This window comes from Macaca thibetana, chromosome 3 (genome assembly GCF_024542745.1).
Source record: "Macaca thibetana thibetana isolate TM-01 chromosome 3, ASM2454274v1, whole genome shotgun sequence".
NCBI lineage: Eukaryota > Metazoa > Chordata > Mammalia > Primates > Cercopithecidae > Macaca > Macaca thibetana.
In genome coordinates, this window is record NC_065580.1 from 108,386,879 (window position 1) to 108,406,134 (window position 19,256).

Sequence of the window (19,256 nt, forward strand, 5' to 3'; positions counted from 1 at the left end):
CATAAGTCCTTGAGCTGGGGGTGTCAGAGAATCAACTAGTATCAAGCACATGTTGAATTCATTAGTGGCAGGGACCCAGAGTGGGGTAAATCCCAGCTAGCTATGGTACTGGAAACTGTAGTCCCTGTAATTTGGTGGGTTATCATCATCCTAGAATTTGCTACTAGCCTAGAGAATGTCAGCTTTGTAATTGGTACACAGTACCACATTGGCCTGAGAAAGGAGGTAGTTAAGGGCCAAAAGAGGCACAAGTAGTAACCAGGTTAGAGCATGGGTGAAGGAAGTTGAAATTGACAGACAGTCCATGGTAATGTTCTTAAAATATGAGTACTCATATTAAAATATGAGTACTTAAAATATGAGTACCAAATTAAGTATCAAACCCAATCAAGACCCTGTTGATTCTCCACTCGGCCCTGATGCCAATATTGGCTCTATAAATTGAGCAGGGTCTCCAGGGAGGGGACCATCTGCTGCAATGAAAGGGCCTGAGGTATACTGGAAGTCAATCTAGGAAGGCCCAAAAAGAAGTGGAGTGGAAGCATACGCCGAGGGTCTTTGAGGGACCGAAATGCAGGTTGGAAAGAGACTTTATACTGGCTTTCCTGCAGCAGCATCAATCAAGCCCTGTTACCTAGTCGGAATGGAATATATCCTGGAGGAAGCTGCTGCTATGGCAGTCCTTGGGAAGTCACAACATGTTCTAGCACAAAAGCCAAAGTGGAGCCAAGTAGTGGATGCCAAAGGATAGTGGATATAGAGGAGTTAAAGAAATATCAGCTTTTGACAATGGAAAAATGAGGGTAATCTGCACATAAATTCTCCTTATCACAGATGTTATACCTCAATAGAGATGGTAGAGCCACCCAGGGACGTTGCAAAATTTTAGGAAGCTTTTTTCCTTTGGTCACAATGACTAGGAAATGCTACTGAGATTCAGTGAGAGGTCAGGGATATAATGCATCTTGCAATCAAATAATTATGCTACAGACTGCACAACTTCCAAGTTATCTCACTAGATATTTACATAGATTAGTAAATTCTACCTATATTTTCTGAGCCTAGAGCCCAACTTCTTTTATAAATAAACACAAAATATTGTAGTATAGTTTGAGCATACATTGAGTCTTCCAACAATAACTGTAAATTGAGAGAAGACTGTGTTTGGCTTGATTGGAATGATTCCGTAAACTTGACAGCCTAAATAACAAAGAGAAGTTTCTAAAAGAAAAGATGTTTATATGGGAATAGGACATTGCAATAGGAATATGCAAAATATGTGCATATTCAGGGAGGTAAAGAAAGACAAAAGTTTTTAAAGGAAAAAATGAGGAGGATTGCATAATTGTTTTAAAATAATTATCTTTGCCTAGAAAGAGCAATAAGAAGGGTGACGCCAGTCCAAGTTTAGACAGGCAGTTGCTGCGCAGATGTACTTGCATAAATATTTTTTGTATAAGATTGCAAATGGCCTTTATTCAATTTTGTGGTTTTTCTAGAGTCTTTTTTGTTATCAGGCACACAAGTGTGAGAAGCCTCTCTTCATGCCTTTCCCTGGCTCTATTTGTCAGGGTTTTCTTTTTTTTTTTTTCCTTTGAGACAGAGTCTCACTCTGTCACCCAGGCTGAAGTGCAGTGGCGCGATCTCCACTCATTGCAACCTCCGCCCTCTGCAACCTCTGCCTCCTGGGTTCAAGCAACTCTCCTGCCTCAGCCACCCCAGTAGCTGGGACTACAGGCACGTGCCACCGTGCCTGGCTAATTTTTGTATTTTTAGTAGAGACAGGGGTTCTCCATGTTGGCCAGGATGGTCTTCCAACTTCTGACCTTAGGTGACCCACCTGCCTCAGCCTCCCAAAGTGCTGGGATTATAGGCGTCAGCCATCGCACCCAGTCGGGTTTTCTTAGTATTAGTGACTTCATTCTATTCTGACAACTTTCACAAGCTGTTCACCACAACAGAAAATTACATCACTGATAGCAATGCTGCTCAGGATATTTGGGCTACCTACACAACATGCCTGTATTGGCGGAATTTGTACTATCACATTTATAATGACTCTACATGCACCTGCAAACATCTGGATGCTTAATTATGTCTTATGGTACAGTTGTATCTGAGTAATTAGGGATTAAAATTAATTAAATTTAAAAATATATAGTAGAGAAGATAAAGACAAAAGTTGGTTCTGAGAAAAGATAAATAAAATCAATAAACCGCTAGCAAGAGTGGTGAAAATAAGGAGAAAAACTCTAAATTACCAATATTAGAAAGGAAAACCATTACTAATCATGCACTCATCAAGAAGATGAGAGGATATTATTTAGAACACTATGCCAATTAATTTTAAAATTTATTTTTCAAAAGGGTCAAATTTCTGGAAAACCAATTACTATTGCCACATGAAGTAAAAGAAATTATAAATACCTCTATATCTATTAACGAAACTGAATTTGAAATTTAAACCCTTCACACACTGAGAAATAACATCAGTTTTACTCAAGGTCTTCCAGAAAATAAAAAAGAGGAAACGCCTTCTAACTTACTTAAGAGCTAAGCATTTCCTTGATTCCCACAACCCAACAAGGACATTCCCTTTTCTAAAAAAGAAAATTAAAGATGGGGCTCTTTCTTCAACTTAGGTAAAAATTCTGAACAAGACACTTGCAAATGCAGTCCAGCTGTATATAAAAAGGATAATATATCACGTGCAAGAAGGACTTATTCTGAGCATATGATGTTGGTTTAACATTTGACAATCAAGCAGTGCAATTTTGCAATTAACAAGAAAAAAATTATATAATCTTCTCAATGTATGCAAGAAAAGTACGGTAAAGTTCAACACCCATTCATAGCAACTCATAGTACTTTAGAAATACATTTTTTTAATCTGATAATGAGCACCTCAAAAAATACAAATGTAAACAAAAAACAACCTTATTAAAGTGAGAGGTGACAGCTTTACTCATGAGATTGGGAATGAAATATGGATACATGCTACCACTCCTTACTGTATAGAATAGGCATCACAAACCCAAATGCCTATAAGTTTCATGAAGGTTACATAAATATGTGAACCAGGGTGGGGTATAAGGCAATAGAGAGTGGTGGGCCTATGAAATTTGAGAAAGTATCTTCTGCCAGAAGTCATTGAAATTCAATTACAAAACCAAGACAAAACAAAACAAAACAAAAATAACTGGGCCAGCCAAAGAAAATATTTGCAGGCCAGATTTAGTTGGCAGTCTGCAAATTGGTGAACTTGGTTGGGGTTATTTTGGGCCCTGCCTTTGATTATTCTTTTCTATACCCAGCTGATAGGATACTAAAGTTCACATCTTAGCAGAAAAGAGTAATCATACTGATTAATACCTGAAGGAGAACTTGTGTTTAAATAGATGCCAAAGCCATAAGCTAAAGTTTGTTTTATTTGGAGGAAAAGGCTGAAAAGGTAAGTCACATAATAAAAAGAATAAATAAAAATGAGTTATAATATAAAAAGAAAGGCTTAGACTGGGGGCCATCAGGAATAGTGATGTAATAGCAAAACCACTTGTTTATGAATTATTCTAAGAAATCCCGGGGTGCCTCTGCTTGAATTTATCAAGTGTATTCACTGTACAAGTGAATGTGAATGAAAGAGGGATTTAAAAATGCATTAGTGAGTTGGTTGGTTTCATTCATCAAATCCTTCCCAGCGTTTTGTCATTAAAAGTGCTTTTCATATAACAGACATGTGGGTGGAATCTCTGAATTTAATAGTTTTCCATTCTGATATCTACTGTTTTAGATGCCCACAATGAATAGGAATGTCCCTCTATGCCTCTAGACTGGTGTCATCAGCTTGCATCAGCTTGCTCTTGAACTCAGAGCTGCAAATACAAGAAGGTGAAAGGAAGGCAGGCCATTTTGCTTAGCAAATGTGACCTTGGTTGGCCAAGAACTGTTTCCCTTGATTCTGCAGCAAGAGAGGTTCATGGACTCTTTGGTGCAGTGACTTTCTGAATCTAAGCTGTACTTGGATTTTGTATTCCCTTGGAAAACCTTCTCTCAGTTTTGCAAAGAGGGTGAGTTCTTTGCCTGTTTTCTGGAATGAAGTGGAGAGATCCTATCTAGAGGATGAAAAGTCTGAACCATATCTCATCACCTACCAGTTCCTTTGATGTATGATGTAGGTTTCCAGGTCAGCCAGACAGGCAAGACCAAGAGCTTATCCAGAGTCCTCAAAGGAAATCTGGTCCCTGAAACAAGACCAAAGAGAGTTGGTTTCTCACTTAGTGGCCAGCCTGGATTGTCGCCCATATGCCCCCTGCCAAGCATGGCACACGGATGTGTCTATTTTCAGAAATGCCAATTTGCAATAGTCTTTGACTGTGTTTGTATTTACTATAACAACTGTATGTTTTAGATGCTGTGACTTGCATTCTTCTAGTTGTCTGCAGGTCTTCTTGCTCTGAAGAGAACTGAAAACATTGGCAGCCACCATGAGCCTAGGCAGGAACAAAGAGAGAGAATTCCATGCTATTTTCTACAAACTCCAACTTATCTTTGGGCTAAATTATTATAAACCACCACCAATTGTCTCCAATTCATTAGGTTGTTTTTTGCTTCTTCCTGAAAAACAAGGAAAGCAGAAGAAGAAGAAGAAGAAAACTTCTATCTGTCTGTCTATCTGTCTGTCTGTCTATCTATCTATCTATCTATCTATCTATCTATCTATCTATCTATCTATGTATATCTTTTGTTATAGCTTGTTTGAAGACTATAGAATTACCACAGAGCCTGGTAAGACCACTTCGGTTTCTGATATGTAAGCTAGCTTTAAGGAGTTTCTAATACTTACTATGTTAATTAAGTTGCAGAAATATTACATAGGGATGAGAGTTTGGGTACATGTTCAATTTACCAAAACATGATTCAAAGCTGGCAGGTGTCTTGTTTCTGTTTGCTATGAATGGTGCCATTTGTATCAGACCCCACTTATTGATACTTGCCTTAAAATATAACTTTGGTTAGCATGAAATATCAAACTTTTGGGGACAAAATTTAAATTTCTTAGAGGTAAGTCTAAGGTTCCATTAGGGAAGGAAGGAATAGATCTGAAGTTGGGGAAATAGATTCACTACTCTGGGATCTTGTGGACAGAGATCCTAATTTGTTAATGAATAGACTCTGTGCCTAAACAGTTACAGTAATTAGCAAGCACTCAGTAAATGGCTATTGAATGACTTAGTGGTGGGGAAGGTTACTTTTGGAATTAAAGTATCTCACCAAGCATACTTTTGAGGACAGATTTGGCCAAAACTGTGGGCCAAAGAATTGTGGGCCACATCTTTAAAATTCACATAAATTAAATACTTTATTAAATAGGAAAAGAGCAACTTGAAAAATAGCACTGGTTTTAAAACCACAAAAAAATCCCTGGAAAAAAGCATGATAAACCACGGGTTTCAGTGACCTCTACCCACCTGAAATTGTGAAGATCTAAAAAGGAGGCGAATGTCAGGAGTGAAGACAACCAAAGTATCTTCCAAGAGTAAAGAAGGTATACTGGCAAGACTGATGAAGTTTACAGGCATGGCAAATACTTTCTAAGAGAGGTGTTTGTAGCAGCTCCATTTAGTGAATAACTATTTTGCAGTAGAAAAATATGTTTATCAGCACAGCAGTACTTTGGGAAAATCCTCCTTCACGTTTTTTTTATCTACATGACTCAGGAATGCACTCTTTTGACTGGAGTTGCGAAGGTGGGAGAATGAAGACTTAAGTTGTTCAGGTTCGTTTTTATCACCAGGCAGTAAGGGTCTTTCACAGAATGAAAATAGTGAAAAGAAATTCAGAGATGAGATTCATCAATACAGATCATTTTCTGGTCATATTGTGAGAGTATCTGGATTCAGCTATATCTGAAACCATTTTCATACTTTTCATTTAATGAAAAACTTTTTAAAATCTATTTTTGGTGTATTTCTATTGTTTTTCCTCCATCCTTATCCAGCAATAAAATGTTTCCCTTTTAAAAATTATTATAAAAAATATTTGTACTTTACTACTAAATGATCCAGGTCTTCAGTAAGTATCCTTAATGTTCTACTTTGTATCTTTTCCAAATAGGAAACTATTTGAGACTTTATCATCTGAACACAAATTTTTTAAATGTCATACAGTTCAAAACACTTTTATAGAAACTAGTTGAGAGCTTCGTCCAGCTCTTTTTCAAAAGGCAAAAGAGTTGTTGGGAAGAATAAAAAGATTAACTTCCATGTATAAACAAGGTTATTGAACTAAAAGAAGTAACACAGGCATTAAAACCTCCATTTTGTCTGGTAGTTAGCCTCTGAATATCTAGCCCCTTCTAGACAGAGAGTTGGGTTAGGGGAAATGAAAGTTCCACTCACATCTTCCTGCATCCACAATTCCAGCATTTATTACTCTCTAATAGAAAAGTCACAAATGCCAGTTCACCAGGTACTTGAGAGACTCAGATCTTCCTTCCTCCCTAATGTTATCATCTCAAGCTCCCAGAGATGAGACTTCCGCTTTTGAAACTTGAACCCCAGTCTTTCCTCTCTTTGCTGTTTCAACTTCCTTTGGAGATTTTAATCATCCTTTCAAGCTTGGGTGGTTTATGCTCATAACATTTCGCTACCAATATTGGGAGCTAGGGGTATCTATCTATTCCTTGTAGCAATTGTCCTTCTTTATTTATCCCCAAAGTCCTACCAGTTGAATTTAGGGGTTGAGTAGACAAATTCTTCTGATATGACTTGCTCACAAAAATTGACCCCAAACACCCAGCAGCCTCCTGTCATGCACTATTGTGTCTAAACCTGACATCCTCTGGTTCCCCTTCTCTTCTAGAGAATCTTGGAATTCATCCCCAATTGTAGACAAAGTGATGAGGTCATTACACCGATAACATTTATGAAGTAACTTCAAATGGGCTATACATCGAATGGGCTATATATACATTTTCTAGACAAAGACACTAAAATGTAATGGGAGCAAGGCAGTCACACTGAGCAGAAGCAGGTGTAGCATATCCCAACACAGCTGCTCCTGGTCCCCAGAACCCCTAATTAATCAGAATACTCCAGTGCAAGGTGGAGTCCAGCCAGATCTGAGAAGCTGTATTTTGAAGTATCAGCTGTTCTCATAGCAGCAGATGATTTCTGGTTTCTCTGGTCTGTTTCTAATATACATTTATATATTTGCCTATTCATGTGACAATACCACACTATCTTAACTGCTGTAGCTTTATGATAAGTTTTGGTATATGCTATATCAGTCTTTTCATCTTTATTTCTTCTTAAAGAAGGTCTTGGCTATCTTAATTCATCTGAATTTCCTTATACACTTTAGAATCAGCTTGCCAAAACACAAAAGATTTAAGCCTATAAGAGTTTTAATCTCATCATTTCAAGAATTGATACAAGATAGAGTGTTATAATCCATTCATATTTTATAACACACAATGTAGGTTTAAGTTTTCTTTAATTTCTCTTAATGTTTGTGGCTTTCTGTATAGAGGCCTAACACAACTTCGGTTCGATTTATTCCTAGGCATATGATGTTGTGATGTTATTATAAAAGCATTTGTTACATTTTATTTTTTAACATTTTTCAATATAGAGAAATGAACTGATCTTTAAATAATTTTGTATACAGCAATCCTGCAGAACACGCTTTCTAATTCTTACGGTTTATCTGTGAATTATTTTAATTTTTACTTAAAATCATATTGACTGCATATACTAGAAGTTTACTTTTGCTTCTTTATTTCTGAACTTTATACCATTCATGTCTTTTTTGTTGTCTTATTCTATTGACTATTTAACTAGGAACTTGAGCAAAATGCTGCATAAAAAAGATAACATCTGTGCCTTGTTCCCAATTTCGAGGGGAATAATTCTGTTTTTTCACTAAGTATGACATTTGCTGAAGTTCTGTTGTTTTGTGTTTTTTGTAGATATTCTTTTTCAGATTATTGAGGGTCTGTTTAAACCTAGTTTTCTAAGAGTATGTGTTTTTCTTAAATCATGAGTGTTGAATTTCATCATATACATTTTCTTCTTCTGCCAAGATTATCATGATTTTGTTCTTCAGTCTATTATTGTGTCAAATACTAAGAGTGAGATGCCATACAAGTGCTGGGAGTAAAAAAAAAAAATTCTGAGGAGGGCAGGAGCCCAATTTTATCAAGGAGACATCACACTGTTTATATGAATACTCAGTTACAAATAAGTACATGTAAACCAAAGCCATAGGTTGCAAACATAAAAGAATTGGATTCAGATGTTGAGAGGAAGAGGTACCAAAAGAAAAAGCAATGGCATTTTAAAATATCTATGAGAGTCTTAGCATTACTGCAACTCGTTAAGCACTTACTACATGCATTAACTGACTTATCCTCAAAACAAACCTATTATTTCCACTTAAGAGAGAGGAAGCTGAAGCTCATAGTGGTTAAATAACATGTCCAATGTTGCCCAGTGAAGTGCTGATGATGGAATTCCAACTGGCTCCAAACCTCAACTCTCAAGTTTCTTTTGGAGAAGGCAACAAAACATAGTGGCTAAGGGTTTGTACAGGGTTTAGTTTTGATAAGCAATGTTTTTTGAAGTGATACTCTTATAGGTGGAAATATTAACAGATAAGAAGAAACTGTACTCTGAACTATTTCACAGAGACTATTCATGTGTAGTTGATTTACAAAGTCTGAAATTCTTTTATTCTGGGCACTGTCACATAAGTTTTTCTAAGTGAAAGAACTTAATTGTGTGCTTTAGGGGCTGTGGGCAGAGAAAAAGATTGAATGCTTTTCTGTCTTGTGGTAGAATAAATTCTTCGATTCCCTTCATTCCTTCCTACATGAAAACTGAGCATTCTCACAATACTTCTTAAAACAGCATGGTTAAAAGTTGACACTGTTAACCATTTCAACACTTCAATGATGCACTGTGACAACACCACGTTCCTTAATCTTTCTTCTGTTCTGTTTCTTCTGGCTTTTTCATGGGCTTCTCCATTTATATTTAAAATGTTGAGGTCAAGAGATCGAGACCATCTTGGCCAAGATGGTGAAACCCCATCTCTACCAAAAATACAAAAATTAGCTGGGTGTGGTGGCAGGCGCCTGGAGTCCCAGCTACTCGGGAGGCTGAGGCAGGAGAATCACTTGAACCTGGGAGGTGGAGGTTGCAGTGAGCTGAGATCCCGCCACTGCACTCCAGTCTGGCAACACAGTGAGATTCCGTCTCAAACAAACAAACAAACAAGCAAACAAAAACTGTCAGAAAATGATGAGCAGTAAGCTAAGAAGGATGTTAACTCTGAGGAGGAAGAAAGAAAGAATCAGTGAGGGGTATACAGGGCTCTAAAATTCAGGTTGAAAGATTTTTACTAAAATAGGGCAACACTTCATGTGAAGAATGTTCATTCTTCTCTACTCTTTTCTATGTGTTTGAAATATTTCGTCACTTAAAGAGGAAAAAATAAAAGTCAGAATGGGTTCTAGAGTTTTGGCAGCTATGAAGTTGGTGAATCTATGACTTTAGTCTCAGGTTCTCATTTTAGGACTCTGCTTCTTTCTTTATAAGATGATTTTTCATTCTCAAGTTCTGGGAATGCTTTTATGGCGTTATGTTCCACTGCTTTCCTAATTTACAACATATGAAACTTTAAAAGGTTTGCTTAGGCAATGTATTCAAATTAGTTGTTTTAGAAGGGGGACTGCAAGGACTGTCTTATTGCATTGAAAGCGGTGCCCTCACTTGAATTTAGGCTCTTCTGTTAACTGAATAAATGAACGTAAAATCAATGTCTTAAATTAGCATCACAGGTCTAAAAAGAGGATGTTTTATGCCACACTCAGATTGGGTCAACAATGAAATGAGGTATGTATGTAACTAAAAAAGAGTCACAATGCCAGCAAATGCAAAGGATAACTTTATTTCTAAGGGGGTTATATCCTGCAGGTGGAAAGCAAGCCTCCAACATAGAATGTAAAGCCATGATTCAAATGAGAGAAAGAAGTGGGTATTAATGCTAAATTGGGAGGCAGAACATACATATTCAACAGGATATAGGAACATATTATGAATATTCATGAAAAGCACCAAACATATGCATATTATGTGTCTGAGACATATGGTGACAAATGACCCATGTTCTTTTGGGGATGGAGATTTAACATTTTAATGCATTATAAATAGGTCCTACATGGTAAAAGGTGAAATGTAGGGAAAAGTCCAGGAACTGTGCATCCTCTGGAGACCAGTTGAAGCCAGTCTGCAGCCAGCAGTCATTTATCAAGAAGGGAGGTGGAGGCAAATGGGAGATGACCAGCCTTTGTCCTGCCATGCCCAGGAATTTAGCATTTTGGAGTCTTTTAGCCAGAGGAGCATCCATTAGTCTGTGGAAGAGATTTAGGACGTTTATGTCAGTCCTCAGTTACGTGCTAAAGAAGTTTTCTCACTTCTCTTGGAAAAGTGTATTTCCATTCAATTCACCAGAGATCTGGGTCTCCCCCTACCATTTAATCCCAAGCTAAAATTTCAGAAAGTGTTTCCCAAATGATTTAGCAGAACATGACCACTCTATTTCAAAGCAGCCCTTGGAGTGGACAAAATAAAATTTGGTCTTCAGGACTCTTCCTGACTCAAGACCTTCCTGAGACCTCCAGCCACACCCAGGGCAGTTAGAGCAAGGAGCTGAGGAGAACTCTCCCCACCACATCAGTCTCCACCAGAATCACCTACGGGGATCAACTCCTTCAAAAACATTCTCCAAACGTGAAAGATGACGTAATGAAGCTGGACTTTGAAGAGCTCCCATAGGCCCTAAAATCTGAGGAACTGAAGAAGTCCTGGTTTGGTCTCTTGAGGCTTGAGCAGGGGCCAGTCCCCCTCCTTATGTTAATTAGAACTTGCTTTCCACACAGTCATAAAGAAGGAACTGGTAAAACTCCTAATCATCCACAGGAAGAGAATTATTGAGGAAAATCAGGCTGATAAATGGGAGGATGAGGGGAAAGAGAGAGACTATGGCTTGGGAGCAGTGATATGTTTTCTCTTTGTTCTCTCCTTCATCTCACCCTCCACTTCTTAAATTCTCTAAACCCTAAAATATTGAATCCACTGAAATCTTGGAGGGTCATGGGCAGTGGTTCTTGGGAATCTGACTGCCTTAATTCCTTTAATATGGGTCAGAAATAATGGAAAACAAAAGACATGACTTTATTAGCATCATGGAGGTAGAGACCAGAATGCTTAGGTATGTTAGGATGAAGCCCTGGTCCCAGGGCTAATGTAGATGATGCTATCCTAATGGAAGGAAATTCAATATTTGAAAGTGTCTTCTTCCAATTCTAAAGAAGTTGTATTTCAAACATGCAAGATTTGATTCAACGTAACATAGTTGTCTCTCCCCAGGAGTTATCTACTATGGAGGCTGTGCCTGAACTTGGAATGGAAAGTTATTTTTCTCAGGTTCTTGCTTGAGGATCTCTAGATCTCAACATGCAGGGTAAGCTGTGTAAAAACGGCCAAAGACAGTACATGTTCTGATATATGTGGGATTCTATGGGGAGAATGTGAACAAGAACCTGGGGACAGAAATGAAGATCCAGCACAGGTGTCAGCCAGCCAGTCAGCCCGACAAATGGCAAAGAAATTAGTAAGTTCTTAAAATAACATTGCCAACACAGACTTTAAGCATAAAAAATACTAGCTCCTGATGGAATCGAGGATAGAGTTTATGACATTAATATTATCCTACGAGGGAATTCAATGAAAAACCCCACCACCATCTCCCCATAAGGGAAGCTAGGCCTGGGATGGGGAGGGCACATGACCTGGGAGGAAGTCAGTGGGCCCCCATGCAAGGGGACCACACCTGAAGGGACCAGATGCAAAGGAGTTGGAAGATGGCCCAGCCTCTGCCAGAGACATGGCAGTCCATTCCAAGCGAGCCAATAATTGCAGGGCCCACTACCTTTAAGACAGCTCTTTAGGAGGACTTTGATTGTTCTCCTGGCTATCATGCAAAAATGAACACTCATCTATCACTTGTTGATCATTTAGCAGGAAGAACTGTCTGCTAAGACAGTCCAATCGCAGGTGTCCTCAATCAGAACTTCCTTCTCTTCAATGGCCCAAGACACCCATAAGACTTTCTTAAAAAATGTTGGGGCCTTGACATTGAGAAAGGCAATGGAGTTTGTAACGGAAAGCTTCTGCACCTTCAAGTGAGGACTAAGGAGAATGAGCTCTGGGTAGCCACCTGGGTCAAGAGAGAGATGGCACTCCATCCTGATGCCACATGGGGTCTGTCATCCTGCTTCCAGACCCCCCACCACCTCACCCTGCTGCTTAACTCAACCTCATGGTGCTTCTATGGGCTTCTCTCTATGGACTGTCTGTCCATAATGGTTAACTTCATCTAGGGAGAAAAAACTAAGAATTTCCTCTCCCTTGAAAGACTAGTATTGTATGTTTTTAATGATTTTTTGGGAGTCTATAACTTTCTTCATAAAACTCAATAGTAAAGTATGTTTATTTATGTAAATGTATATTTATAGATATATAAAATATTTTTGTTACTGAATATATATATATACTGTGTCAAACCTAGCAAATTGTATCTTTAAGAAATCCCATAGGATAATTGTGAATGCAGTCTGATTATATTTTTTTAAAAATATGACTTTAAAAAAAATTACCCTAGAAATAATTACCTCTGCTTTTTCTCTTTTTTGGCTTAACTTTCAGGTATCCATACCCTTGCCACCTGTTAGACAGTGCGGTGCTGACAGCTGGTCTCTGACTCTGGTTTGCCTTCTTGATTTTGCCCTGCCTTCTCCAACTGGTCCTCGTGTTTATCTTCTGTCCCAACACACTCCTGCCAGACTCCTCTTCTTGAGTTACTGGTATTTTGTGGCCAGTGCATCAGGATAATTTTAGCAAAGGCGGAAAGGGAAAGAGTTGTGCAATTTTTTTATTCTTCCTAATCTCTCCCTCTGGAGAAATGAATCTGTGAAAAGAAAGGGAAGGTCCAACAAGAAAGGCCAGCATAGATTACTGTGCTTCTGAAAAGAGAGAGGACTACACGGACAGCTGGCCTGGGCTGAGTAGTTGACCCCCAAGGGGGCCACCACAAGGGGCCCACAGCTCTCTCCCTGGGATTGCTCCTCACTTCACCCATGCTACTTATGGTGGTAGCTGGAGTTGAAGGGATTTACTTAGGAGCTTTGGGGCCCTGGTGGATCCTATTCCAGAACAGGACACTGCATCAGCCCAGACCTGAAATGCCTGGACAGATTAACAGCTTCTTTACATTTTTCCGGTGGGGAGGGAGGCAGTGATCCATAGCTATTCTTGGTTGATTGATTACTTCTAATTTCAAGTAAGTTATTATTAACTTTCTGGCTCATACACAAGTTGACTACTGTATCCTTTGTACTAATAACTTTATCAGAAAACAGCTGAATATATTGTTATTCTCATCTCTATAATCATTCCTGTCTTCAAAGTAGGTATCATGGTTAATAACGTTAATAATAGCAAACTAGATAGCACTTTCACTGGCCAGGAGCTGTAGTAAGTCATTTACAAATATCAACTCATGTAATATTCACAATAACCCTGAGAAAGGAACTTTAGTCATTCTTATTTAACAGATGAGAAAACTAAGCAGAGACAGGTTGAATAACTTTCCAATCTCTCTCCACTTACCAGAAGTGGAGCTGGAAGTCAGACTGAGATAGTTGGACTCTAAAGTCTAAGTTTTCAATCATTAAATTATTTGTCTTTATATGATCATTGATGCCTAACACAAAGTGTTAAGTAAATGAGTGCTTAAGAAAAATCTGAGTAAATTGTTCTAACTGAGGATATTAAAACTGGGATCTGTAGCAAGTTCTTTAACATAGTAAAGTATTTTCTTTGGTATACTGTCAACCTATATTGGAAAACTGAGCCTTCAAGAGGTAAGCCCTTAATCCCTGGGGTTGAAAGTCATCTTCTGATTCCACATCCAGGGCTCTGCCTACTATTCTGCCAAGTAATCCTTCTCTCAGGCCTTCTTGGAAGAGTAGCCCAGGCAACTGCAGGATCCCTTGGTCTTCCTGTGGCTCAGGCCTGCTCTCTGAGGCCCTCACACAGCAGATTGGCCAAAGACCTCATCCTGGCTCATTTTGTATAAAAAGGGATAAGTGCAGAAGGAGGTCTGGGGCGCCATGGAACCACAGTGTCCAAGGGTCCTCACTGTGGTCCTAACTAAGCTTCACCCAATGGCTTGACTTTCAAATCAAAAGTGAGAAAGTCTAGGTTCCCCATCAGTAATCCTGTGCTCTTGAATCATTCTCCTTCTGAGTAGGAGAGGACAGGGAGAAAAATCAGAACTGGCTCCTCAGCCTCCAGCCCCATTTTCCGACAACTGGGATCTCTGCTATGTGGGTCCCTCAGGAAGGTTTGAGCTTCTGGGAATCCACCTGAACACCACCAAGGTAGTTGTTCATTGCAAATGACCCCTGTTTTGCCTTTTGGATTCAATGACAAACAAAAGTCACCATGCCTCAAATTAAGATATAACTTTTAAAAAATGTAAACTTAATTACACAGTTGAGGGTCTTCAGATAAATCAGGGAGAGTTTTGGTTTACAAATAAAGGCACAAGAATTTTGCTTTATGAATAAAGGCACAAGACTTATGGTTCACAAATAATAAGCTACCACTTTTCATGATTTTTGCCAAGTCACATCACTTGACTACTTCCACTCTGTCAGTGAAACCAAAACGTACCCTCTGCATCTCACATGGCTTTAATGAGATGAGGTAATGCATTTAGTTGGCATTAGTTTTTTTTTTTTTTTTTTTTTTTTGCCCTTTCATAGAAGCTTAGATTTCCTGCTTCCCCTCTTCATTATTTATTCTCAATCACCTTTAGTAAAATACTTTATTTCTTTTTTCTTCCTGTTCTCCCTAAGAAACAAGAAAAGGTCAATTTACCATCTTTGTAATAAAGAGAAAAAATAACGTTGGGAGATTTTACGAGGTGGCTTTCTAATCCAGGCACAGGACTCCAGTCTGAGTCTTTGTTTAGAAAAGAGTTTTTCACAAGATGTTTTTCCACAGACAGCACTTTGGTGATTTTACAGGCTTCTGTGGGGAGACGGTCATCTGTGGTGGCTCTTCCAGCCAAGCATTACATTTTTGTTCTTCCCAATGATTTCAGGGAAGGAGACTTGGCTTATAGCTCAATGTTGACTGTTATCAGCTCCTTACAGTATACCACATGCAGTCTAGTAATTTAAAAGGGTAAATTATTTGTTAATTATTGAAAGCTAATTGCAGAAGACCTAGAAAGCATGTAAGTAGAAAAGTTGGTCTCCAAAATCTACCACCCAGGGGATTCCCTGTTGTGATATTGATCATTTAAGGAAACATTACACGTTGCACATTACACCTTTCCCAGCCCAGGTGTCCCTCAACAGGAGACTGGATAAACAGTGGTACATTTATACACTGGAGTAGGATTTAGCAGTACAAAGGAATGAGCCACCTATATACAAACAATACGGACGAATCTCAAAAAATAATGCTGAGTGAAAAAAGCTTTACATGTTGAGTACACATTGCATGAGTCCACTGGTACGCAGTTCTAGAGCAGGTGAAGCTTATCTATGATGGAAAAATTGAAAGAGTGTTTGCTGTGGCAGGACAAGGCAGAAAGTGAGAAAGAGGCAATGAAACTTTCTAGGTGATTGTAACATTCTATATCTTGACAGGGGTTTGCATTATACAGGTGTATGCATTTGTCAAAATTCATTTAATGATTCGCTTAGGATTTGTGCATTTCATTTATGTGAATTTTACCTAGAAAAGTGTAAAAAATAGTGATATCAGTTAATCATACACAAACTATTTAGATGGAAGTAAAGTGATATCTGCAGGTTATATTGAAATGCATTACAAAAAAGATGGATTGATGGATGGACAGAGATAGACAGATAGATCTGTGATAAAGCAAGTATAGTAAGAGTTTAATTAAAGAATCTAGGTATAGTTACATGCGTGTGTTCTGTGCAATTCATTCAATTTTTCTGAGGTCTTAAATTTTTTTCATATTCAACTGTCAGTAAGAAAAAGAACACAACATGTTTCTATGTCAAATATGCTCCCACAACATTTTAAAGGACATAAAATCAACAACACCTAAACAGTGGAATACAATTCCATTACTGGTAAACATGTAGGTTGTTTTAAAGCTTATAGTACATCTTAGCGATTTATACACTTGCCTTATTAGATCCTTAGGGTAAATTCCTACCAACATCAATGTTAACTCAATAGAAAATTACAGATTTGGTTCCTATTGCACTGTTTTCCTCCTAAAGATACGGGACAGTTTTCTCACTTACTAAAGAAAAGACATCTACTTCCTCATGTTTCCATAAAGATTGAGTTTTGTTCTTTTTGTCATCTTTGCTAATCAGTTTGATATTTGTAATGGAATACCCTTATAATTTATTATTTAGATTAATCCCTGAGGTTTTCGGGAACAAGAGAAAAAGACTCGAAAAAAAGAGAAGAGAATTTTCAATGTCCAGTGTTTGAACCTCAGAGCCCATCTGAATTTCAAAGCTCGAAACCATGACAGATCTCCAGCCTATTTTTGTGATCTAAAATGGAATCAGTACAGACATCCATTGGTATCTGCAGGGTATTGATTCGAGGACCCCCACATATATCAAAATCTGTGGATGCTGACCATCTGCAGAGAGATTGTCTAACTGAAAGCAAAAATCAGTTCTATCTAGTATTTTCTCTGGGACTATTCCATGAATGTATATGTGATGTCAGATTGTGGGAGGTAGTTAACCTTCATGCTATGCTATCGCTATGCTTTGAAAATTATTATTTGGGAGTTGCAGGTGCTAGCACTTTTGGGTTATTAGCAAGCTGTATAAAAACCCAATGAATGCCAAGGTTGGATCACTCCTATCTGAATGATGATTAAAAACTCATACAATTCCTGCACCAATTCAATGTGCCAGAGGGGGCAGCACACAAACAAAACACTCACTTGGCTACTGTTCTTCAGCTCATTGTGGTGTAGATTACAGTCCTGTTTTATCCCTTTCTCTGGCTCTTTTAGCAACAGATAAAACCACTGAAGCCACTCAGCAGACAAACACACCAGCTCACGAGCCCAGAGGACAATTTTCCTTTCCCAGCAGCAGCACATGGTCCTTCTCTGGGCTTTCCAAATGACCTTTATAGCAGCAGCTGACTTCTTGAATGTTTTGTATTTTGATGGGCTATCTAAGCAAAATAACAAAGCAGTATTGCCTTGTCTAAGAGCCTGAGATTCAGATTTTAGATCCATCTTGCATTTGGTTTTGATTTGAAAATGAGATTTTTAAAAGACAAAAGCAAATGTGTTTATGTATTCCTCATCAAGGTTTAAACCATTGGTGAGTACCAGATGCATTTTACAATTTCCGAAAATGATATTAAGTGTTAAAAAAGTTTGAGACAGTATTCCAATATCAGTTTCTAAGGGTTAGCCAGTTTCATCCGCTTGAAAATCACGTTATCTGATTCTCTATAAAAGTTGATACTAACGGTTGACTTCCTGTTGAAATTTCACTTTTCTCTCTGATTTCCTTGGCATTGCACTTTCTAGTTTCCATCTACCTGCCTGAACATCTCTTGTCTCTCTTGACTGTCTTATTTCATTTATCCTCAACTCTAGAAATACTTGTTACTTAACTTCAGTCTTCAGCTTTATGTTCTATCTTGACTTTCTCCTATAAAATTAGGAGCCAAAATCAGTTCCAAACTTTTTGGATGGGTTCCTAAAAGTGGAATTAAATTTAAAATTCTGATAATATGTATCTAAATTGGTGCAACTTGTTTGGAAGACAATTTTCATTTCTGCCAGCAGCAGAGAAAAACAATTTCCCTTTGTACTTGCCAAGCAAGTCCCTTCTGTGCTCAGAGCTGGGTAGATCAACTGATGAAAAAGGGTCTCATCCAACCCTTAGCCAGTCATATGGATCATCATGTTCTTTTTCTATTTTTAAAATTAAAATCATTTTTTTTTTATTTATCTCTAACCATTTTTTTTTTCTTTTTTTGAGATGGAGTCTTGCTGTGTTGCCCAGGCTAGAGTGCAATGGCATGATTTCGGCTCACTGCAACCTCTGCCTCCCTGGTTTAAGCAATTCTCCTGCCTCAGTCTCCTGAGTAGCTGGAACTACAGGCATGTACCACCACACCTGCCTAATTTTTGTATTTTTAGTAGAGACGGGGTTTCACCTTGTTGGCCAGGCTGGTCTCGAACTACTGACCTCAGGTGATCCACTTGGCTCGGCCTCTCAAATTGTTGGGATTACAGGCGTGAGCCACCGTGCCCAGCCAACCATTTTCTTTACATTAAAAGTAGCCAATTTCTCAATATAAATATTACAAATCTTTTTCAGGCTGTATTTACATTTTAATTTTCAATGTGTTTTTCTTCATTTTGAAGAGCTTTTAATGTAGTCATCTCATTTTCTATGAACTAAAGAATGAGCACAGAGCTGTGATGGTTAAGAAACCTGGTGAGAGTGGTGAAGGCATAAATTAATTATTGTATCAGAAGAAAGAGCTAACTGGAGAAATGTGAAAAAATTGCAGACACAGTATCTATTGACCATCATTTCAATGTATCAGTTTTCTTTATCTCTTCTCATCTACTACTTAATTTATCCATCAATGTTTTATTTCAATTCCTGTATTTTTTGGGTTTTGAATTATTAATTCTTTCATCTGTTGTATATACCAAATCCTCCTCATAGTGATTTGTTTGCAAATGTGAACAGTTAATGTGCTCAACTGAGTGTCTATTTTTTTTTTTACTTTTATTTTAGGTTCAGGGGTACATGTGAAGGGTTGTTACATAGGTAAACTTATGTCATGAGAGTTTGTTGTACAGATTATTAAATCATCTAGGTATGATGCCCAGTACCCAATAGTTATCTTTTCTGCTCTTCTCCCTTCTCCCAATCTCCACCCTTAAGTAGACCCCAGTTTCTATTGTTCCCTTCTTTGCGTTCATAAGTTCTCATCATTTAGTTCCCACTTATATGTGAAAATATGTAGCATTTGATTTTCTCTTCCTGGGTTAGTCTGCTGAGGATAAGAATCTCCAGCTCTATCCATAATTCTGCAAAAGATATAGTCTTGTTTTTTATGGCTGCATAGTATTCC